Source organism: Schistocerca piceifrons, chromosome 2 (assembly GCF_021461385.2).
Source record: "Schistocerca piceifrons isolate TAMUIC-IGC-003096 chromosome 2, iqSchPice1.1, whole genome shotgun sequence".
In the NCBI taxonomy this organism is placed as follows: Eukaryota; Metazoa; Arthropoda; class Insecta; order Orthoptera; family Acrididae; genus Schistocerca; species Schistocerca piceifrons.
In genome coordinates, this window is record NC_060139.1 from 697,830,808 (window position 1) to 697,856,329 (window position 25,522).

At 43.3% G+C, this 25,522-nt stretch overlaps 1 protein-coding gene across 1 annotated transcript in view; it reads right to left on the minus strand.

The window, feature by feature from the left end:
• Nucleotides 1-22,436, minus strand: part of LOC124775488 (cysteine-rich secretory protein 2-like) — a 251,618-nt gene extending 229,182 nt beyond the window's left edge. Inside the window, exon 1 of the mRNA XM_047250321.1 lies at nt 22,374-22,436. The gene's annotated coding sequence lies outside the window, so the exon portion shown is untranslated. The remainder of the gene's footprint in view (nt 1-22,373) is intronic.
• Between the last annotated feature and the right edge of the window lie 3,086 nt (nt 22,437-25,522).

Here is a 25,522-nt window from a genome sequence, read left to right on the forward strand (position 1 = left end):
TCAGTGGCATTGCATAAATGAATTTCATAGTTCCAAGTTCCTTAGTATTTTTGATGAATATTTTAAGCGTCGAAACAATGCTAATATGGACACAATAAAAATATACAGGCTTCATTTTGTGGTGACTGAGTTGTTCTTAAGAAAATCCGTCATCCCAGAACCTGTGTCTCCTGTGTATTTTTTGTAGTGTCCTTATTAGCATTGTTTCATCGGTTAGAAGTAGTCAAAATGGGCGCATACTTCTTACATGACATTAAGTGCTATCGGGCTTGGCTAGCACTTGGATGGGTCACCGTCCAGGATGGTCACAGCCCGGGTCTGCCGAGTGCTGTTGGCAAGAAGGATGCAGTGAGCCCCTGTGAGACCACTCAGGGAGCTACTTGTTGAGAAGTAGCGGCACCGGTCACGAAAACTGACAACGGCTAGGAGAGCAGTGTGCTGACCAAACGCCCCTCCGCATCTGCATCCGGTGCCACCTAAGGTCTGAGGATGACACGGCGGCCGGTCGGTACCCCAGGGCCTACAGGACTTGTTCAGACGGTGTTTGTTTATTTGTTCTATATTGATTTATGTGTCAGCGTACAATATTAGTGAGGAAAAAGTATTTTCGGACCAAAGGATGCATCGTATTATGAAGTGAAATAATTATTTCTATCAACGTTCCTCAGGGATACGACCATTAGTAGTCTCGGATACACATCCTAAATTGGTTATTTATTAATTTTATTCACGAGATACCTGAGCATAAATATTTTTTAATATAGCATCACGTTAGACACGCAGCGCAAGTATATATAACATTTTCCATGCTTCTTTGACTGGGTATTAGCAACTATATGAGAACAGATCAACAGTACTGTACATGTCTACACAATGTAACGATTTCAGTGAATCCAGAGCAGTGACAAGTGTGAAACATTCCACACCAATTTATGATGTCCCCAAAGCCAACAAAAATTACTATAGATTATTCTACAACGAAAGAAACAGCACAGCTGGAAGCTGCACAATAGTCTCTAGAAAGCACATACACTGACAAAAAGTTCCATTTTAATTCTGTACCTTCTCTAACGCTCCCCTCACTGACTGGAAACACCATTACTCCTCCGCTTCTCTGTCGGGTGCCACGCAAAGGTTAATTTGTTATAAACCAAACGTTGGACACCGTGTCAACTGCTTGGTGGTACAGCTTGTTGGATAGCATACTATTGGTTTTCGCAGTTCTGGATGAGACCTCACTAAGTTGAAAGTATTTTATTAGTCCGGTCTAATGATGAAGTAACAGCTTGGTGACAATGTGGGGTATCTCAGTGCGTCCCCATTGGAAGATCCTACGACGGTCTACTTGCCGTTGTCTTCCTCGAGCCCGTGGATAGCTGTTCAGCTGTGCAAGACTGGGGTGAGCACGCATGCGGTATAGTATGGAGTTGTTTGTGTTGCTGTGCCTGTATAGAATTTAAGGGAACAGAGAGATTACCCACTTGTGTGGAAGAGAATATGAAGGACGGATTGTCATCAACAGCGTGACATGCCCTCATTCGACAGCACACTGAAATGAACCCAGAAAATTAACTCATAGTCTGTTGATGAGAATTTATTTCACCATTAAGGAGTCAACTGGCTGTGTACAAGGCACGTGCCACCTACTTAAGGCCAATTACAATCAAAGGTCACGGACGCGGTTGCTTACGGAAACAAGAGCCTGCAGCATTAACTGGAACTGAATAACACGTCAAGACTAATTAATCATTGACAATTTAGGGCCATACTTACTTTGTCGCCATTCGAGGACACAGCAAGATACTAAACACATTCTCTGCTTTCTTTCTCTCTCCGTTTCCCCTATTCGTTTTTTCCTTCTCGGTGGAAGTTTATGGTTTGCATTAGATTTATTGTAATATTAATCGGTTAATATAGTCAAATATGTTACGAAAACAAGTAAAGTGAAACGTGTCTGGCCCTAAGAAAAAAATACTGACCAGGGCCTGGTAAACGATGAAATAAATAGTAAATAAACAACACAGAACTATGGTATTCTACTGAAGAGGAGCAAACAACAAAAATGACGATAGTATGTGTTCTACAACTGGCACTGTTTTCTAACACGGAAAGCAAGTGAAACAGGAACATCAACACGAAATTATTCGATAGTTTCAAAACATGGGTAGTCTGTTGCAGACATTGGAGTAATGACTAAAAAGTCTACTCTCCTGCGCTAAAGTTAAACGGAAGTAATAATAGCGAGTCTACTGTCTGGGCACTTGTTAAGAGTATATTGCGAGCACTACAGCACAAACAGCTTAGCGCCTCATACATTCAAGCTGCAGTCAAGAATAATATACAGACGATTAGAAAAAAGTAAGGATTTGATACTACAGAAGGACGTTGAAAATTAGGTGGACCGAGGAGGTTCTCCTCAGAATCGGTGAAGAAAGGAACATGTTGAAAACACTGACATGAAGAAAGGATATGTTAAGATATCGGGGAATAACTTCTATGATACTAGAAGGACTTACAGAGAGTAAATACTAAAGGGGAAAACAGAGATTGGAATACATCCAACAAATAATGGAGGGCGTAGGGTGCAAGTACTACTCTGAGAGGAAGAGGTTGGCTCAAGAGCGGAATTTGTAGCTGGCCGAATCGAACCAGTGAAAAGGCTGATGACTTCAACAAAAGGCGAGAAGAGCCCAAGTAATAGATCTATTAGGAGAATGCAGTGTTGGTAGTTGTATTGGTGACAGAAGATCCAAGGGCATAAATTGCAGCGTTAGAGCATACCTGAAAGTGGATTAGAGTTAACACAGATTGACGTCACGGACATTGGTGAGAGACCAATTATCCCAAGTGGGCAAATGTGAGCAAAGAAACTTCCCCTAGCGCAATTAAAGGGACATTTTCGATATTCTACACAGGCATGGGAAACCTAGCGTATGACAGGGGATTTGAACACTTCCAGAATGCGAGTTGAGTTCGCGCCAACTAGCTTGCTTTGACGATAGAATTATAGACAAACTAGAAGACCAGTTTTAACATTTAAAAAATTGCTAGTCAGGCTCTCTAAGGACTATTCGCGACACGGGATCCAAATATCCTCTTCTTCCACGGATGCGGGCCATTCCACTGATGTTTTTGTAGCCATCGGTAATGTCATGTTTCGTCAAGAAGATTGTCTGAGTTACACGCTCACACATATTTCTCGTGGCATTGACTCGAGACAGCCTTTTTTAAACAGTACTAAAATACAAAGTGGTTGTGGGCAATAGTGAAAGACATAGTGTCGACATCGTCAATTGAAGCATTGTCCGATAAGAAAGATACACAAGTCCAAATATAAATGCACATTGTGTTAATGAAGAAGAAAAAGTACTTCTGATAATCAGGTGCTCAAACTAGTGCGAGCAAGGAGCAAATTAGGCGGTATCACATCCTACGACGCCGTCAGTTGAATGATCAAACTTGTGTCACACAATATTAATTGCAGTGACCCGGTGCATAGCTGCGGAGAAGAACTGGGTCAAAGGCAACTGAACTTATAAGTGCCACAATACGAGCGACATTGTTTCAGCTAGCACTGTAATGCTCTCTTTATGTAGGGTATTTTTTGTTCTGCCAAACACAGACCGAGAAATGTGTGAAGCTTCTGATGACGAACTGTACTTCGGGGAGTCGCCGTCTCGATCGGTAGGCCTAACGCCTGAAGGTGAGGCCCAGTCGGGCCACACGCAGCGAGACTTGAGGCCGCTCGCTGCCTACCCCATACCGTATGTCAAAGGTTGTGCGCTGGGCCGGCCAGAACTGGTTCCCACACACACCGACCGCCTGCACTCCAACTCGTTTACGCCGATGGAGCCTGTCGCTGATTAGTAATGGATCGATAGAACACTTAACTGTGATGTCCTTAGAAGGCGCTAGCAAGCCTCGATTCACACGCGATTACATGTATGAAACACACTCACACACACACACACACACACACACACACACACACACACACTGTCCAGTTTAACTGGACATTCGTCGCTAAACACCTTGTTGTCTATGACGCATTAAACTGTTACAAAAACGTTAATCCCATCCTAGTGGAGGAAGTGAGAGTTTATTTTTGTATTGCCGTGTATTCAAACACAACTTGTTCTTTACGGACATTGTGGTCGCTAAGAGCTGCTCGGAGTAAAACAGCGTTTACATTTAGTACAACATTGGAGATGGCGACGTTAGACTTCACTCAGGAAGTTGTAAGCCGATGTATTCCACAGTTGATGCCAAGTTCGTCGTAAGCAATTTACGAATGTCCTTGTTGTATCCAAATCAAAATCTGAAACAAAAGTGATGTAGTGAAAACAATATTACAGAGGCGCGTAAAGGAATGCTTCACGTACAGTGTACAAACTGCCTTTCTGCCAATACGCGCGCGTATTTAAAGCGGTAGAGAGCCAAAGGGTTTGCCTATCTGCGGAGGCCTCTGCTACCGTTCCGCTCACAAGGACACCACACGGCAGTCGGATATTTGTATTTTTTTATATTTCTGTTATGTGAAGGTGAGGACTGAAATATCAATATCGGCACAGCATTTCGATGCAACTTCCCAAAATTCTCGAGATAACTGACTTTGAACTTTTCCGAGCGTCTTAAATTCCTTAAATCTAGGTCGATTTTTCGAAGGATCTGGTGGAATGCTTGCTGGTGACGTGGTTTCGATACACAGATGTCGGAAATCGTTTAATAGTGAAGCATATCCTATGACAATTTCCGTAACGCGAAAAATACATGTAGATTGAAAAATTATTGACAGCGCTCGCGATTGGTAATCGCTGGTTAGAGTCTTGCTTCCGTCGCTATTTTTTTTTCCTTTTTTCGTTCACATCGAATACCTGCGTCACTAAAATTCTATTTTCATTGCAAATATAAACTCTTAGTTACAGATCTTTTATAAAATAAAAGTTTGTTAATAAAGATTGTTTAAACTAAAAATATTAAAAATTAAGTTTTTTCCATCTTATGTTTTCAACATTTCACGGAAATGCTCGAAGAAAACTCACCTTTGTTTAAAAGTTTATATCGGCTGGGAATGGATCACAGGCTGCCCGGACGACAGGCCAGCGTGCTATCATGGAGCCCTTCGAAAATTCAATCACGCTCGGAAAACCTCAAAGTCGATTCTCTCGAGAATTTTTGGGACTTGCATTGATATACTTTCGACGATTGAGTTCTGAACTTCACGTACCATACACACAAAAAATTACAAAAATCCGAATGACGTTGGTCTCCTTGTCAGTGACTATGTTGTGCCCCCTATCGTGGTGACTAACCGATTCCACCTCCACATCGCTGCCAGCTGGTGGAATATCATCGCTGTACTTGACACATTCTTTATTTGAATAAAATCATAAGTGCGTGAAGATGGGATTTACATCCTGAAACGTAGGCCATGTGTACGATGAAGAAATTGTCAAATACAGCTGGAGCGAATTTATTCATCATGATAACTGACTACGTCTTTTACGCCAGAGAAAGATTAGGGACACATTCTATGCTATTCCATTCGAGAACAGTGGGCAGGGAGGTCGCTAAGCCTCCATATGAGCTAAGAGTTTCTCTTATTTTATCGTCAAGGTCTTTGCGGGATACGAATGAGCGAAAGAGCACCTTGTTGCTTAGATCTCCTTGGAGTGCATGTTTCCGGACCCTCGCAGCAATCGACTCCGCGACGCACAACGCTCCTCTCTTTGCGTCCACCGCTGGATTTGGATGGGCACCGCTGTGATGCTCTGGCCCTTACTGCACGAACCCGTGACGAAATGCGAGCTCTTCTTTAGATGTTCGCGCTCTCATCCCTTTCTCCTAGCTGGTAAAAATCTCAGACTGACGAGAAATAAGACTCGGTCGACAATTTTTGCAATCTACATCCTTCGAGGGTGCTCTAAATTTCCTTAGAATTATTTCAACGGATCTGTCCGACATCTTTTCCAACGCCTGCTTGTATGTAATTATTGCACTTTAAGTCACTCTGGGCGGATACATCTATTCAACGATTCTGTGTGTTTCCAGTGACTAATCGCCATTAGTGTAAGCAAACAACAGTGGATCACCTGTTTATTTACGGGCAATACATCATATTTCTGTAGTTAAGTATATCAAATGCCAGTCCAAACGCCCATCTCTGCAGGACTTCATGCGTATCGCTACAATTTTCTAGCTAGCCACGTTCCTAAATAGAGTAGCATCGTCCGTTACAGGACTCGTGGCAAACAGCGAAAGTAATGAGTAGAACAAATAGCACTGACATCGAAATTGGTCACCACGAAGATGTTAATTAAATTTGCTACCTTGGAAGCCAAATGGCACATGACGGGTAAAGAAGGGAGAAGGTAAAAGGCTGAGTAGCACAGGCAAAGGAGGCATTCCAAGGCAAAGTAAGTATCCCACTATCAAACATAGACCTTAATTTGAGGAAGAAATTTGTGCGAACGTTCGTTTGGAGCACAGTACTGTATTGTTGAGAATCTTGGGCTGTGGGAAAACCGGAAAGGAAGATAATCGACGTGTTCGAGAAGTAAAGTGAAAGAAAGTAGTTGGAAATCAGTCTTGTTTCACTCGTTTCTGAATCATCACCTCTTTTCACGTTCTTCGACACTCTAAGTTTCGCCTAGTTCTGTACAACTTCTATGTGGACACTTTTCGTTCGCTGTATTTTATTCGTAACAGCTTCAGAGAACTGTTTCCCTGAATAACGTAGGAAAAAAACAGTAGCCATATCTATTTAAATAGATAATTTATGACTTCAAAATCAAAATTTGTACTGCTAAGAAGTGGCAAAAATCTCATTTATCTAAACCAGAAAGAATAACTTAAAGTTTCCTCCTGCTGCAAAATTAACTTGTATATTTAAGCAGATACGTAATCCTACAGAAATTCTCTTACTTTTCTCAAGTGCTGTAGCACCTACTATCCAAGAATATTTCTGAAAAATATTATTCAATCGACGCTATATAAAAAACATAAATCCAGACAAAAGATTTTTAATTTTTGACAACTCTATTTAAATATATCAAGTTCGTACCATCAAACGATTTGAAATTCTGAATTTGACTTTAGTTCCTCCATATTCTAGAACATTCCAGAAAAGGTTTCACCATTCGAATTGCGCCGAAAGGCGTCTCTGAAACGCATTCCACGAGAAACATCTGGGAAAGTTCGTTTCCGAGAACTGTTGCGGTAGTTACGGGGTGTACCGTGTACACACAGTGCCTCACTGAAGTCTTTCACCTCAAATATCTCCTGGCACGTTAAAGTTGTCGGCTGTTATTTTCACCTAAAAGAACATTAACTTCCGAATGATGCTTCATTGGTCGGGAGAAAGAAAACTAGGATAATGCACTTTTAAACACTTGTTCACTCCGTAACATCTTATGAGGCTTTCAAGCCAATTATAACGCCGAATTTGTCTCATAGAAAACCCTGCTTATGAACCAAAGCAGCAACATCGTTCTGACTGAAAAAAAAAACAAAAAAGTTAATGTTTTATATCAATGGCTAATAAGATGATAAAATAGGCATAGATCTCTATTTTTTGAGTCACTAGTGACTATTCGACTGACAGAAAGATTACAAAATATATTTAATATGCCAACAGCTATGGAGGGTAAAGAGTTAGGTGAGGGACCCTGTATTGAGTACACTGCCTCCATTCATCATTCCGTGGTTGTAAATACCCGAAAATTTCACTTTTTTTTAAACTAAGTCACATGCACAGTTATGCGGCTACATCACCCACAGATCATTTTGAAGTGCGGTTTTTCTCTTTTAAGATTATTTAACGAAAGATGCCGCCCTGTGCGCATAAAAAGGTCTTTGCTGCGTTTAGGACTCTAGAGCAATGCTTCAGTTCTGTTTTCAAGTCGCAGTTCCTCGTCGTGAGAAGCGGTTTGTAAGTGCCTACCTATACATCACTAAGTTAGCAGTTTTACATCGTACGATCCGTGCTCAGCAAAAAAATTGTCGGCGGCTCCTGATATCATCTGACCGCGAGGGACAAAACGCTTATTCAGTTGTTTGCATACAAAGGACGCACCGACAGGTTCAAAGAACTGCATGAACAGAGGTCGGCACGAAACAAAGCGCCTAACGCTAAACGCCAGTTCGATTTTTCCGCAGTACATGAAAATCTTAAAACAGAAGTACTGAACGCAGTCGTACGTGCACAAGTAAAACGATACATTTGCTTCAGAATTTCGCTGATCGTTGCTTGTCCACGAACAATATTGTCTCAAGCAAGTATGATAGCAAGGACAGAACAGAGTGTGATACAGCTGGACGTCAGTACTGACGTCCGCCTGCTTACTGGGTGATTCCGTGCTTGCCTCCCATCCAGCGGGCCCGGGTTAGATTCCCGGCCGGATCGGGAATTCTCTACGCTCGTGGACTGGGTGTTCAAAAAATGGTTCAAATGGCTCTGAGCACTATGGGACTTAACATCTGTGGTCATCAGTTCCCTAGAACTTAACTAATCTAAAGACATCACACACATCCATGCCCGAGGCAGGATTCGAACCTGCGACCGTAGCGGTCACGCGGTTCCAGACTGAAGCGCCTAGAACCGCACGGCCACACCGGCCGGCGGACTGGGTGTTGTGTTGATCTTTTCATCCTCATCACCGGCACTCAAGTCGCCCAGTGCGGGGTCGACTGAAACAAGACTTGCACTCGGCGGCCGAACTTCCCCGGATGGAGCCTCCCGGCCAACAATGCCACACGCTCATTTCAGTTTCCATCAGCAATGATCTGTTGAAGCCGTTGTCACCGTTAAGCAGCGTGAAGGACACGAAATGGATTATTCCGGGAGATCTACGTTGCATGCTCTTCTAAATACGACCTTGGCATGACGTGAGTGGATTTCTTGAGTCTAAATATTTGGTACTCTAGAAACTAGTTTTCACGAGTTTGGTAACGGCATTTATTAACTGTACGCTGTAAATTTCACGGTTCTAATTGCAGAAGTTAGAAAAAGAAAAGAAACATAGCAGATGAAAGTAGTTTATCTCTAAAAGTATAAAGTATTAGGTTTTTACATTGGACCAACAGAAAAATGGAAACAAGCACTTACTTATTATTATTTTTTGCTCATTTGTCAGTCTCAGTTACCATGACAGTTTGAGTTAATGTCGACTAGTTTTCAGCTTTCTTATTCGTTACCGAAACATTGCCTGAGTGGTTCTGAAATAATTTATGAATAACATCCGTATATTTTGAGCTCTTCGTGATCAACATGGAACATCCTGTGTCGTTCATGTAAGTGCCTTGTGAAGTGTAAAGTATGCACTTACATGAAGGACAGAGAATGTACGCAATTGGTCATGAATAGGTCAAAATGCAGGAATGTTATCATTAATTATTTCAGAACTACTTAGCTAATGATTCGGTTAGGAACCGGAAAGTAAGAAACTCAAATTGCGACTGCAACTGAGACTGAAAAATATAAAAAAGTAATAAGATTCGTTTATTAAAGTAAAAAACTTTTAATGTGTACATCACAATTTTTCTATTACAATTAGAGTACGATAGCTAGTTTCGTTTCTATCTGCACCGATCCTCAGTTCGTTCAAAATGTAAAAAACCGGTGAATGTGCATTGTAAAGCATCATTAGCTGTAGTCATGCAATGAAATGTATTCGTAAATACAAAGACAATAACAGCACGTAGTTTACAAACATGGACATGAGCAAGCCACGTTGTAGGCCGTAATCTTGCAGGATGACGACAGTAAAGGAAAATGCCCAGTAAAAGTTGCATCAAAGGCTCATTATTTGCAGCTGTATAGCAGGTATTATATTGAGAACAATATGTGCAACGGTTCCAAAAACTGTCAGCTGTTTCGTAGGAAAAAATGATCCTTCATGGGATGTGGAATAGTTATCTTTACAAAATGTGCACAGGTTGAAGAATAAAAGGAAAATGCCTCAAGCCTACCAGCTTTCCACGACACGTCAAAACTAAAGAAAGGACTGTGGCCTAGGCCACTGAGTTTGTTGTGGCCGCCGACCAGGTGTATAAGCGCTTTTAAACAACGACCCAAGTGTTCAGAGTTTACGAAGAATTTATTCGCAACTGGTCAGAAGCCTCAAGGCCATTAATTTGACACTATTTTACTTCTTCTTGACATCTTCTATGTGTGTGCTAACATGCGTTCTACGCTTACATTCTGACCTCGAGGACTCTATCACTTCTAAAACGTGAAGGACTCTTGCAAATCCATAACAGTTCTGACACTGTACTTCTTAAAGTGAGTAGCACTACAAAAATAGATTTATGCCGTCACAATGAAGTTATAAATATTACGTTGACAAGCCTGCAATACGAGGGCGTGCAGAAAAATAGTGTCTCCTAATGTTTTGTGTGTTAACTCTTAAAGCCTTTTAAATAAAACAAGCTTCATTAACATTCTACATCTTTATTCTTCATATGTACATATTTATTTCTCAACTTAGTTACCCTGAGCCGAATACATTTCTCCCAACGAGAGGCCAGTTTGTTGATACTGTCACTGTAGCATGTTTGACTTTGTTGACGTTGCCAGAACCTCGTCTCTGCTTGCACCGCTTCATCACTATCAAAGTGACTTCCTCGAAGATATTACTTAAGTTTTGGAAACATATGACAATCTGATGTCAAGTAGGGATTGCTGGAGGATAAATTCAAATGGCTCCAAGCTCTATGGGACTTAACATCTGAGGTCATCAGTCCCCTAGACTTAGAACTACTTAAGCCTAACTAACCTAAGGACATCACACACAACCATGCCCGAGGCAGGATTCGAAGCTGCGACCGTAGCAGCAACGGGGTTCCGGATTGAAGTGCCTAGAACAGCTCGGCCACAGAGGCCGGCCAGCATGGAGGATAGTCAATGACAGTAAATCCAAGGCGTCGGATTGTTTCGCTGCGCACCGCCATGTTAAACGCTGCAACTCGGTGCGGTGGGTTGCAACTGGCGTCAGCGAGGCGGAAAAGCCGACCAAGTAATAAGCTTGACACGTAACATCTCAGCCGATACTGAGAACAGAGTAAAAGATTCGGAGGCATTACGCCCTTGTACTTCTTCTAGAGGCCTGTACGGTATCAATAGAATCTGTCCGGAACATTAATTGTTCTATACTGCAAAGAATGCAAGGCTTCTTATAAAGTCATTTTTATTAAAGTGGATAAATTGGGAAACACGTCATTCATCTTCTGGTAAGCGAAAATAACAAAAATTAATTGTGCAAGAATACTGCAAGATCTAAAGATTTACAGTTAATTGGAAAATATGCTTCCTTCTCGTGTTTGAGTGAGGCGTAGCTAATTCCAGGTGGTGTTCCGGCGGAGATATCTTTAATGACCTTGAACAGGCTAATATTGCCATCACGCTGTAGCTCTAATTGAAAATGTTGGAATACGAAAGAAATATTAAGTCTACTGGATCGCACAGCATGCTCGGAGACATTTATTTCTGCTGTGGGTAAGGAAGGTATAGCGGCGGTGATCTAGAGGGTAGAGCACTTGACTCCAGAATGGAAGTACCGGCTTCAGTTCCATATAGGAGTGGGGATTTCTCCTCGTTCCAGTCCCTCCAAGAAGACCCCAGACCCACTCAGCCTGTTATCAAATGAGTACCGGGCTCTTTCCCGGAGATAAAAGGCGGCCAGGGCGATGCATCCACCATCCTCGCCCTCCTACTTCTGTGGCTAAGAAAGGCTGCACTCCGCCCGCAGACGGGCTAATAGCTCGGTCTTGGGCTTATGCCACAAATTTTTTTAATAGATAATATCATAATATATGGAAAGAAACACAAGTTACTATTATCTCGAAACTGATATATAGCTAGACTCCTTAATGGGAACAGAACATCTGTATACCAAAAACCATATGCAAATTGTGAGTGTTGTCATAAGGTATCTGTGGTATCACATATCGATGCGACCCCGCAAGCGTCATAGCAACGGAAAGCTGTGGCTGCCCCACCCAAAAGTTTGTCTGCCAGTTGCGGGAGCCCTCTGCGCCACACCACCAGCAGCTCTGCACATCGAGCGCCCTCTGCCGCTGCAATACAGAAGAGCCTGAGGCAGCGGCTCAGCCCACACACACTAAGAGCACTACGTGAAGCTATACAGATGCCACCTGGTCGCGGCTCCTCCTCCGTCGTTTGTGCGTTAGTACAGAGAGACCTTTCCTCGTGGACATTGTGACAGATAGGCTGTTTCTTAGTGCACTCTTTGCATAGAGTCTTCGTACATTTGGAGAAAGTCGTATACAACGACATCGATGGAGCATTTTAGTAAGGCATAACACATGTATTAATTTGTAAGAAAGCAGTCTCTTTACAGTGTCAACTTCGTAATGCAAGTAAGTAGTCAACTCGACTCTGCAGTTTATAACAAAACCGAAAAATGGTTCAAATGGCTCTATGCACTATGTGACTCAACATCTGAGGTCATCAGTCCCTTAGATTTAGAACTACTTAAACCTAATTAACCTAAGGACATCACGCACATCCATGCCCGAGGCAGGATTCGAACCTGCGACCGTAGCAGCAGCGCGGTTCAGGACTGAAGCGCCTAGAACCGCTCGGCCACAACGTCGGGCGACAAAACTGAAAACAATTCTTTGGTGATTGGTCAAGGTATTTACAACAGTATTAATTCTCAACTATATCACAACTGAAACACTCTTCCACTTCAGATCTTTATTTCAGTCTGATACGAACCACACTGAAGATGTGATATTTCTCATTGCTTTTCGACATCTGGTTCAGCTGGCATTGAATTTAGTCCGCGTTTGTCGTTCCAAATGCTGCAAATTATTCAAGTTGACCTACCTACTAGGTTCGCTGCTAAATTTTCAATTCATTGCAGTAAAAACATGTTTAAAGTTCATGATATGACGGGATTTACGGCAGAGCAACATCAAGTGAACACAAAAGTGATCGCAAAAGTAGGCTGTGATGCAGTGGCAGAAGGACACACAGCCGGCCGGTATGGCCGTGCGGTTAAAGGCACTTCAGTCTGGAACCGCGTGACCGCTACGGTCGCAGGTTCGAATCCTGCCTCGGGCATGGATGTGTGTGATGTCCTTAGGTTAGTTAGGTTTAAGTAGTTCTAAGTTCTAGGGGACTGATGACCACACATGTTAAGTCCCATAGTGCTCAGAGCCATTTGAACCATTTTTGAAGGACACACAAATAAAAGGTGACCGTAATTAAGAAATCAAACGCTCCATAAATGACTTCTGAGCGAAATTTGTCTGAAGCATTGTGTTCATAAAACCAATAAGGTTAACATGTGACCATTGTATTCATGGGTAAGCTGTGCCCGCTAAATGCCAAGAGGGAGCAAGAGACGTCTCACAAATTCTACAGTCTGACTAATCGCTTTCTACACCGTTGGCCGGCCGGGGTGGCCGAGCGGTTTCTAAGCGCTTCAGTCTGGAACCGCGCGACCGCTACGGTCGCAGGTTCGAATCCTACCAATGGCACCAACGCAAGCCGCACACGGCTCACTGCTACTGTCCAGTTTCAAGCTGTAGCACATTTTTAAGTGCAAAATGGATGTAGGCAGATCCCCCTAGTAATTATACAGGATGTTACAAAAAGGTACGGCCAAACTTTCAGGAAACATTCCTCACACACAAAGAAAGAAAATTTATGTGGACATGTGTCCGGAAACGCTTACTTTCCATGTTAGAGCTCATTTTATTACTTCTCTTCAAATCACATTAATCATGGAATGGAAACACACAGCAACAGAACGTACCAGCGTGACTTCAAACACTTTGTTACAGGAAATGTTCAAAATGTCCTCCGTTAGCGAGGATACATGCATCCACCCTCCGTCGCATGGAATCCCTGATGCGCTGATGCAGCCCTGGAAAATGGCGTATTGTATCACAGCCGTCCACAATACGAGCACGAAGAGTCTCTACATTTGGTACCGGGGTTGCGTAGACAAGAGCTTTCAAATGCCCCCATAAATGAAGGTCAAGAGGGTTGAGAGTGTGGAGGCCATGGAATTGGTCCGCCTCTACCAATCCATTGGTCACCGAATCTGTTGTTGAGAAGCGTACGAACACTTCAACTGAAATGTGCAGGAGCTCCATCGTGCATGAACCACATGTTGTGTCGTACTTGTAAAGGCACATGTCCTAGCAGCATAGATAGAGTATCCCGTATGAAATCATGATAACGTGCTCCATTGAGCGTAGGTGGAAGAACATGGGGCCCAATCAAGACATCACCAACAATGTCTGCCCAAACGTTCACAGAAAATCTGTGTTGATGACGTGATTGCACAATTGCGTGCGGATTCTCGTCAGGCCACACATGTTGATTGTGAAAATTTACAATTCGATCACGTTGGAATGAAGCCTCATCCGTAAAGAGAACATTTGCACTGAAATGAGGATTGACCCATTGTTGGATGAACCATTCGCAGAAGTGTACCCGTGGAGGCCAATCAGCTGCTGATAGTGCCTGCACACGCTGTACATGGTACGGAAACAACTGGTTCTCCCGTAGCACTCTCCATACAGTGATGTGGTCAACGTTATCTTGTACAGCAGCAACTTCTCTGACGCTGACATTAGGGTTATCGTCAACTGCACGAAGAATTGCCTCGTCCATTGCAGGTGTCCTCGTCGTTCTAGGTCTTCCCCAGTCGCGAGTCATAGGCTGGAATGTTCCGTGCTCCCTAAGACGCCGATCAATTGCTTCGAACGTCTTCCTGTCGGGACACCTTCGTTCTGGAAATCTGTCTCGATACAAACGTATTGCGCCACGGCTATTGCCCCGTGCTAATCCATACATCAAATGGGCATCTACCAACTCCGCATTTGTAAACATTGCACTGACTGCAAAACCACGTTCGTGATGAACACTAACCTGTTGATGCCACGTACTGATGTGCTTGATGTTAGTACTGTAGAGCAATGAGACGCATGTCAACACAAGCACCGAAGTCAACATTACCTTCCTTCAATTGGGCCAACTGGCGGTGAATGGAGGAAGTACAGTACATACTGACGAAACTAAAATGAGCTCTAACATGGGAATTAAGGGTTTCCGGACACATGTCCACGTAATATCTTTTCTTTATTTGTGTGTGATGAATGTTTCCTGAAAGTTTGGCCGTACCTTTTTGTAGCACCCTGTATATGAAGAACCACACGCCATGCGCATTTACACATGGCATTTGACTTTACACAGACACTTAATAACAGGATGTGGCTACCCATTTGTACACTTCATAATGGGCTAGAGCTCAAAAATGGCTCTGAGCACTATGGGACTTAACATCTATGGTCATCAGTCCCCTAGAACTTAGAACTACTTAAACCTAACTAACATAAGGACAGCACACAACACCCAGCCATCACGAGGCAGAGAAAATCCCTGACCCCACCGGGAATCGAACCCGGGCGTGGGAAGCGAGAACGTTACTGAACGACCACGAGCTGCGGGCAGGATAGAGCTCAAACCATCGAAAAAAACCTGTAGTACTGAATAGATTACTTATTTTAACGGAACAGAATTGTGGGTACTAGTGTTTTTTTCGAATTTATTGAGACTGTGGTACCCACCAAGAGGAAATTAAACTTTTACAACTACTATGCTGCCGATGAAATCATGAATCATACAGCAGGTTACGTAAGATCAACGGGAGTCTGTAATCTGCAGCTTCTTTAGGGCTTCTGTTATTCTTCATTGTATGGCGTATTTTTTCGAATGGTATTGTTATGGTTCAAATGGCTCTAAGTACTATGGGACTTAGCTTTTCAGGTCATCAGTCCCCTAGAAGTTAGAACTACTTAAACCTAACTAACCTAAGGACATCACACACATCCATGCCCGAGGCAGGATTCGAACCTGCGACCGTATCGGTCGCGCGATACCAGACTGTAGCGCCTAGAACCGCTTGGCTACTCCGGCCGGCCAATGGTATTGTTATTTCGTTTGGTAATGTTCACGTGTAATCTCTAGAAAAGTCCTGCCAGTCCTCCAATCGTAAAGTTATATCAAAAGACTGTTTCAGTTTGTTGTCATTACAAAAAAAGAAGAAAGATTTAACCTTCAGTCGACGTCAGGATGATTAAAGGCGGATCCGTAGCTTAGATGTTCAAGGATCAGGAACACTATCGGCCTCGATGAAGTAACCATAATATTATTCTGCCATGACTTAGAGAATACCCGGAAAACGGTAATCTCTCAATCTCTGTCTCTCCGCTTCCGAGCCAGTGTTTATAAATAATGCACCGTTGGCCGTTGGGAGAACACACTGCAGTTGTTACCCGCAGAGCAGAACCCTCTTCGAACTGTTGTTTATGAGCAACTATGTTTTGAATGGAGACACGAAACAGCACGGGACCAGCGAATAGGAACAGTGGCGTCTCGTTTCCTTCTTCTGTTTATTGGCGCCACTACGTTTGCTAGCGTTGTCTGTCAGAGTATGAGCAGCTGCGTTTATCGATATCTAGTACCCATACTATCTTTGGAAGGACGTGAAGTGTTTTCCGGGTCGTGTGTGTCGGTAGTGTAGTTGGGATGGAGCAGCAGAGAGGTCCGGCAGCGAGAGGACATGCCGGGCTGCTGGCGGCATGCAGGCACTGCTAGATAGAAGGGCTGTAGTTGCGAGGGCCACAACCTCGTTGTCCACCAGACCCAGGACGTTGAGCTGAGTGGACATTAATCTAGTAGTGAAACCTCCACTATTTTGTGATCACTGTTTGTTCGTGTGTCGCTGCTCGCAGGGTCGTTGTGAGACGATAGCAACAAGTGGAGCGTGTCGAGTTGGCGGGATCTTTTAGCCGTCTTCTATTGCCTGTTATTAATTTTTGAATTTTGTGTTATTATTGGTGAAGTGCAACTAGCGTTATTTTATTGCCTAGTGGCCGCTAACGCCCCAGTTATCTGCCCTGGAGGTTAGCGCATTTTTGCGGCAGTGTACTTTTCCTCGTCTTGCCGATGCTGTCTGGCATGACGTAGTTAAATAGCCTCCTTGATTGCGGTGTGGATTACGGTTTCTTTTGTCTACCTTGGTTCTGCCTTTCGATGCCTTAAGCACCGGATTCTGAAGACGCAGTGCTGTGTGCCACTTCGCCCTCGCTTGAATTATTCCGTTGTTGTACTGGTTATCACACGTTAAGTGGATTTGGTAAGAGCATTGATCGGCGTTTAAACTGTGCCTAGTTTGAGTTGCCATCCTGTTAGGTGAGCATAACTCTTGGCTGGCTGTCTCACCGATTATGCAGCTGTAGGGACTTTTCTCAGGTCGATCCTTGGAGCACTGTCTGTGGATCACTCCCTTCTTTATTTGGTATGATTGTCAATTGTTTAAAAATGATATTTTGTTTAAATTATTCCTATTGCTCGTGGCCTTCAGCCGACAAATAATTTTGAATTCTTTCTTAATAAGGCTTTCAGCAGCCATCAGTGTAGCTTATGTTACAGTCAATTATTTAAAAGGATTTTTTAAAAATTGTTTCCTTAAATAAAGTGTGTGTGTTTACTGTGCAACCAACGGTAAGTGATTAGGTCCCGTTCACACCTTTACCTGCTTTAAGTCCCACGTTCATGCAGTAAATAAATTACATATTTTTAATGAAACAGCGTGGTGGAAATATGTTTCTTCAAGTTGTACATGTGTAATTCAGCCTTTACTAAACAAAGGTTTTCGGTCACCAAATAGTGTCAACTGCCTCTGACTCAGCTAGTGTGCATGTGTAATGTTATCGAAGACGATGTCGGAACAAAAACTTCAACCGATCGTTCCTGGTTTCGTTTCATCCTACGAGCTGGACTCTAAAGCCCGAAAGCAAACGGGAAGTCTCTGGTATCTGTCGTTGCATGCGGTGCCTGTTTATTTTCTCTGATGAAAGGAGGGCGACGTTGCTGGCGAAGTTCTTGTTATGTTGACAGTCTGAAACACGATGTAAAGAACAAAGGGTGTAATATGCAGGTGCTGAAATGAGCTGCGCAGCGTCGCTTCGGGTACACACGTGTTCTGTGTAGCGTCAACGGATTCTCCTTGCAGGTACGCTCATCTCGACACTTCCTTGGCAGTTTTCTGTGTATGTCGTCGTTGCTCACTGGGTACTGTAGTAAAGCGGCCTTTCCATGTTATACCTATATATTCGTGTTCACTTCCTCGAATAATTGTACATAATACTGTTCCAAACAAATCACGGAACCTAGCAATTCATTCAAAACAATATATGTCGAAACTCTTTTTTTTAATATGTAGATTTATGCATTCAATTATACTGATTGCTTTAGGCAGAATTTACAATATTTATTCAATCTCGCAAGAAAAAAATGTAGTTCCATTAACATTGCCTATAAAATATATTTGTTGCTAATTGTGATAAAAATTCGTGTAGATAGAATCAATTTATTACTCGGATGGGGCTCGCAACTAAAGGTAAACTATATACTGAAAAGAAACCTTTGTGACTGATTACAACTGTGCGCCGTTTCGGGTCTTAAACGCTCATTACTGCTTCTACTCAAAGTCGGGAACAATGCATAGGATCAACGAGACAGTGAATTACACGAAACATAGTTGTAAGTATTGCCTTATTTACACTCGGTTTGTCGTTGTGTTGAATACCCCTATGCGAACTACAGTATTTAAAGACATCTCTCGAAATTTGTAGCTAGTTATCTGGGATAATTGTCTTTCACATTCTTCTTCTTTTTCTGGTACTAAAATTTTTGACAAATCATATGGAAGCCAAATATGCTCTTTGCATTGCGAGTTAGATCAACAGCTGTTTACTGAGGTGGATGGTGCATTCCAGCCTGCCGACGGAAAATTTGCAGTACAGTCATGATACGATAACTTTACCTCTTACTGTCCACTGTGAGACAACTTTCTGGTTGTTTACGCTTGACCTGCTTGAAAACTGTGATTCTATCGCGGAAGACGTTGTGTACCATAAGACAATAAGACGTAAATAATTCGGCATCCTTAGCCTAATGCAAGATGTCTTTTCATCCTGCCAGTAAATTCTTCCTTCCATTAGCTGTTGTAGTTTGGAGATTTTCTAACAAATCCTAAAATGAAGAAGAACCGCCTTCAGTTACAAACGTGATTACATTACAATGTACGATGAATTACGAGCACTGGGGGGACTGGTCTTCAGGTTCTTTGACAGTCTACATCGATTATTTTTCCAGATTTAGGTTAATTCTGGTCCTGGTAAGATTACAGTGATATATTACAAAGCAGGCATATTGTGAATACAGGGCTACAAAACTAATGGTTCAAATGGCTCTGAGCACTGTGGGACGTAACATCTGAGGTCATCAGTCCCACAGAACTTAGAACTACTTAAACCTAACTAACCAAAGGACATTACACACTTCCATGCCCGAGGCAAGACTCGAACCTGCGACCGTAGTGGTCGCGCGGTTCCAGACTGAAGCGCCTAGAACCGCTCGGCCACATTGGTCGGCACGAAACTAACACAAATTCAAAAAATAACTTGCTTTTCCAGTGGTGGATACACTGTTTTTGAAGTACAATGTGAGCAAACATGTTTGTGTGCCTATATACACTTTTCGTTCTACGGCATATTTTGTAAAAAAAATAAGTCACGGAAGAAACTGACAGAAATGGATAAAATTACATTTCTTTAACGTAATAGCTTGCTAGTCTACTGCAGTAATTAAATTAATTCATTTACAATGTCCTGACCGGTATCAAGTATGCCCTGTTATCTACGGATAGCGTAGATTCCTGGAAGCAACGAGCGTTCTCTATGAGTCGGATACGCTGTTTACAGTTTTCCATTGGATGTGTTTTCGCTATGCGATAACGACAATTTCACACTGAATCGAAAAGAAAACAGACGCTGTCTTACGATGGGAGTTCAAGCTACATATAGGTTGGTGTGAGAAATACTACACAAGCACTCTTCGTTTGCTTACTCCGTTTGTGTTTTCTGATTGTCGTTAGCCAAATTTACAATAGTGTGATATTTTATGCTTGTTTTTGAACATATAGTATGAATATTCTTAACCCTCGGAAATAGTTTGTTCGAGTACTGACATGGTATTGAGTACTCGAGCAAATTATAATCAACCATTTGCTGGGGCATTATAAAGAAAACGTTCTTGGCTCATGTACTCTTGCAACGTGTAGAAGTATAAAGCCTAAAAAGCATTTACGTTTCCGTGTTTGGCGATCTGCCTCACCAGTATTTTACGAATTCAACAAACTGCTGTTGCTGTAACTCGCAACGATTATTTTTCCTTTCCAAATGATCTTTTTCTCAAAAAATTTAGTGCAATAAAAAGAAGAATCTGAAAGACAGTTATCCCAGGTAACTAGTTACAAATACTGGGAGATGTCTTCAAATACTGTAGCTCGTACATGGATATTCAACTCAATGACAAATCGAGTGTAAATAAAAGTTCCGAGACTTGATTTTATTGCTGGCGTCTAATCGACGTCAGCGCAGCAACTCGGTGGTAGCTTGAACTATCAATTGTAAACAACAGATGTGCTTTTGGCCAGTCAATTGTGAGCAGGCAGAGTTAAACTGTGGACGCACGGCCATAGTGTGCCAACGTTGCTGTGTCACAAACGGCAATGGAAATCGTCTCTAAATCGACTGTTCAAGACGTGATGCACAATGTTTTGAATAAAAGAAAAGTGCCTGCGAAGTGTGGCCCACTCACCTTCACTCCTGAACTAAAACCGTGATACGCGGACGCATGGTGCGACTTGATTGGAATACAAAACGCGGACAATTCTTTTCCGGAAAAAATTGTCACGGGTGACAGAAGTTGTTTTCAATGTGAACCTACCACTACACGTCAAAGTGCAGAAATTCACGTGAAGGGTCAACACTTTGATGAATTACCCGACATTCAAGTTAATGTGACGCGCAAGTTGGTCAACATCTCAAATAAGTACTTTTCTGATAGTTACACTTGGTTGTATGAAAGTTCTCTGCTTTGTACGCAAATGAGGTGAGACTATGTAGAACACCTGGAGCATTAAAACCACCATCTTAACTCTGCTCTATTTTTTATTAACCCAGTCTCGAGACCTTTTGGGCTGATCGGGTACTTCACTAGTTGTCTCTCCTCTAGTATATACAGACGTTCACATTTGACAACAACTTTTATTTCGTTAAAGACAAAACGTTAAGATTTTTCTAAAGTGAAACCCTTCCATTTATCCGCTTAGTGGCTCAGTACGTTGAGAAAATGAAATTTGGTAGACCAAGTCTTGTATTGGAAGGAAGAGAAGGCATTAATGATAAAGCACAAAGTCGGATTGGGGAAGTATAGGAAAGGAAATGGACCGTGTCCTTTCAGAGGAACCATCCTGGAATTTATCTTAAGGGGGGTAGGCAGTCAAACGGCCCGACTTGGAGCAGGAGAGGCACCACAGGACATTTTAATTTCCACTGTCTATACTTTTACAAATAAATTCATAAAACTTTAACAGCATGACCAGGAAGGATTCAGGATTCATACTCACAGCAGTAGAAGCTCAAAAACGTAACACATTTTTTTACATGTGAAATTTCATCATTTTTCGCTTACTACTGGCTGCATTTGTTGCTATAGGTACACTTTTCTTAAGAGATTCTTCGATGACTTTTGCACAGCATACAAACCATAGTTACAGGTGTATGAAACTCTAGAAGTTATGTAATTTATGAAAAAATGAATGAACTGTTACATTTTAAACTTCATGTTTAGAAAAAACTCAAGTTTTATAGTTAATTATCTCAATTTTTTCCACAGTTTTTAAATAGATTTGGAAAATTAGTGTTTCATACACCTGTAACTACTGTTTCCATGCTATGAAAAATTCATCGAAGAATCTCTCTTACTTAGGAAGAAAAGTGTACCTATAGCAACAAATGCAGCCAGTAATAACTGAAAAAATGATGAAATTTCACATGTAAAAAAAGGTATTTTGCTACGTTTTTGAACTTCCACTGCGATGAGTATGAGTCCTCAATCCTTCCTGGTCATGGTGACAGTTTTATGAATTTATTTGTAAAAGTATAGATAGTAGAAATTAAAATGTCCTGCGGTGACTCTCCTGCTCCAAATCGGCCCGTTTGACGTCCTACCCCCCTTAAGCGATATTAGAAAATGACGAGATAACTGATTCTGGATGATAGGACAGGGATTTGGACTGTCGTGCTCCCGACCTCTCTGTTGTCCTGTGTGACGTACGCATAGGAGTTTGCTGGTACTGCTGGCTAAATGCTAAAGGATCGTAATTGCTAGTAGCATCATCTTCTCTGGACTACATGGGTGCACGTTGTCACTGCGGAATGCGGCCTTGAGCGCGAGACGCTGTGCAGCGGCGCGGCGTTACCTGTGCGGCTGCGAGGTGCGGGCTGCTGCTGCTGCTGGCTGCGCCGGCTGATCCCGGCGGCTGCGGCGCGCGACTGAGCGACCGCCACCGGCACAGCTGGTAGCGCGCGGTCCGCCGCGGCCTTCTGCGCACGCGCAGTTCGCCGCCCACGCCACCGGCTCCCCGCCTCACGTGAATCCTCCGGTTCCCGTTGCCCTGCACTCGCAAGTCGCCTGTCCGGGCACGTATCGTGTGCATATGCAAGGCCTCATCAGACTGCACGCTTTTAGGAATAGCGGCAGACAGAAAAGGAACAGCCTAAGAGGTCGATTCGTCATACACACCAATCTTCATTCCGCAAACCACCGTGTGATGTGCGGCGAGGGGTACATAGTTTACACCATCACCCCCATCTACTCCTATTGCGTTCACACATGGCATGCGGAAAGGAAGACTGTCGGTATCCCTCCCGTATACACTGAAAAAAAAGTGAAGCAACCAGAATGGGAGGAGGAAACAAAATGGAACGTCACTAGTCGAGAGAGTATGTGATATTATTTCAGTGATTACAAAAATCGAACAAAATTTACGAATATCTTGGCAGGAAACTTTATAGTATGGGCAACCATAGCCACGATAAATCAGGTTGAATAAACCGGCCTGAGTGGCCGTGCGGTTCTAGGCGCTACAGTCTGGAGCCGGGCGACCGCTACGGTAGCAGGTTCGAATCCTGCCTCGGGCATGGATGTGCGTGATGGCCTTAGGTTAGTTAGATTTAATTAGTTCTAAGTTCTAGGCGCCTGATGACCTCAGAAGTTAAGTCGCATAGTGCTCAGAGCCATTTGAACCAGGTTGAAAAATAAAACCCCACCAGCAGTAAAATGCTTTTATTCTAAGGCACTATTGGTTTCACGGCACTTATCACTGCATATTCAGGTGCATATGTACACACATCAAAAAACTTTTGCATCACCCAGGTTCCCAGAAGTCCTGAAGATAGACGTTGACTATGGATATTGTATCACAGACACAGTTTCTTTGACTGTTCAGAGATGTCACTAAACCCACCCAAATATGTAAACAACCATGCATGAGCATCGCCTGTTAGACGGAGGGGGTCCGGCACCGATCAGTTATGGTCATTCCACCAGGAAGGAGGTACACGGCTCGTGTTGTCTGTAATTCAGCATTGTTACTTTGTGCCAGGAAGGGCTCTCAACAAGGCGTATCGGAGTGAACGAAAGCTATGTTCAAAAAAATGTTAAAATGTGTGTGAAATCTTATGGGACTTAATTGCTAAGGTCATCAGTCCATAAGCTTACACACTACTTACCTAAATTACCCTAAAGACAAGCACAAACACCCATGCCGGACGGAGGACTCAAACCTCCGCCGGGATCAGGCGCACAGTCTGACTGCAGCGCCTGAGACCGTTCGGCTAATCCCGCGCGGCCAAAGCTATGTTTTTCGGACATGGACGAGATGCAGAGAGACAGGAACTGTCAATGACTTGCCCCGCTCATGCCGCCCAAGTGCTACTACTGCAATGGATGACCGCTACCTACGGATTATGGCTCGAAGGAACCCCGACAGCAACGTCACCATGTTGAATAATGCTTTTCGTGCAGCCACAGGACGTCGTGTTACTACTCAAATTGTGCGCAATACCCTGCATGATGCGCAACTTCACTCCCGACGTCCATGGCGAGGTCCATCTTTGCAACCACGGCACTATGCAGCGCGGCACAGATGGACCCAAAAACATGCCGAATGTATCGCTCAGGATTGGCTTGACGTCCTCTTCACTGTCTCGCATATGCCTTCAACCAGACAATCGTCGGAGACATGTTGGAGGCAGCCCGGTTATGTGGGGCCGACGTACGCCGCTGGTGGTCATGGAAGGCGCCGTAACGGCTGTAGGCTTCGTGAATGCCATCCTCCGATGGATACTGCGCAACCATATCGGCAGAATATTGGCGAGGCATTCGTCTTCATGGACGACAATTCGCCCCCCATCGTGCACATCTTGTGAAAGACTTCCTTCAGGATAACGACATCGGTCGGCTAGTGGCCAGCATGTTCTCCAGATATGAACCCTATCGAACATACCTGGGATGGATGGAAAAGGGCTGTTTATGGACGATGTGACCCACCAACCATTCTGAGGGATCTAGGCCGAATCGCAGTTGAGGAGTAGGACGATCTGGACCGATAGTGTCTGGATACACTTGTGGATAGTATGTCACGACGAATACAGGCATGCATCAATGCAAGAGGACGTGCTACTGGGTATTAGAGGTTCCGATGTATACAGCAGTCTGGACCACGAGCTCTGAAGGTCTCGCTTTGTGGTGGTGCAACATGCAATGTGTCGTTTTCATGAGCAATAAAAAGGGCGGAAATGATGTTTATGTTGATTTCTATTCCAATTTTCTGTACAGGTTCCGGAACTCTCGGAACCGAGGTGATGCAAAACTTTTTTATATGAGTATACATATAAGTGGAAAAATAATCATGCAGGAAAATAAATGGTCCCAAACCAAAGATGAAACCATAATGAAAAAGGTGCTCACTGGAGTCGGTCATGATATGCATAATGCGAGAAAAAACAACGTTCATAGTCACTCCTATGCAATAGATTACCCGAGAAAATGCGTATGCCCTCCAAGTAATAAGATATTATGGCGGGGAACGCTCTCATAAAATCTCTCTCTCTCTCTCTCTCTCTCTCTCTCTCTCTCTCTCTGTTCGAACAGACTTCGGAAGGCTCAACGGTACCGACCGACAGCCATGTCACACCGCTCTCCGGCCGTTTCAGTGTTCGTGACTGGAGCCGCTGCATCCCAGTAAAGCAGCTCCTCCGTTGGCTTCTCAAGAGCTGAATGCACCCCGCTTGCCAACAGCGCTTGGCAGATACAGACGGTCATCCATACAAGAGTTAGCCAAGAACGACAACGATTAGCTTCGGTGATCTCGTAACTCCGGTAATCTCTTTGGAATCGGTGTTACCACTGCGGGAAGGCTGTTAGCGTAAAAGCTATGGAAAAGCGCAAAAGACAATGAAGATGAATTTTGCGTAGTGCCAGAATGCATAAGAAGGAGATGTATAACATGACATCTAGGTGACAGTCGACCAGCTAAAAAGCTTTTGCCGCCGTAATAACAGTATG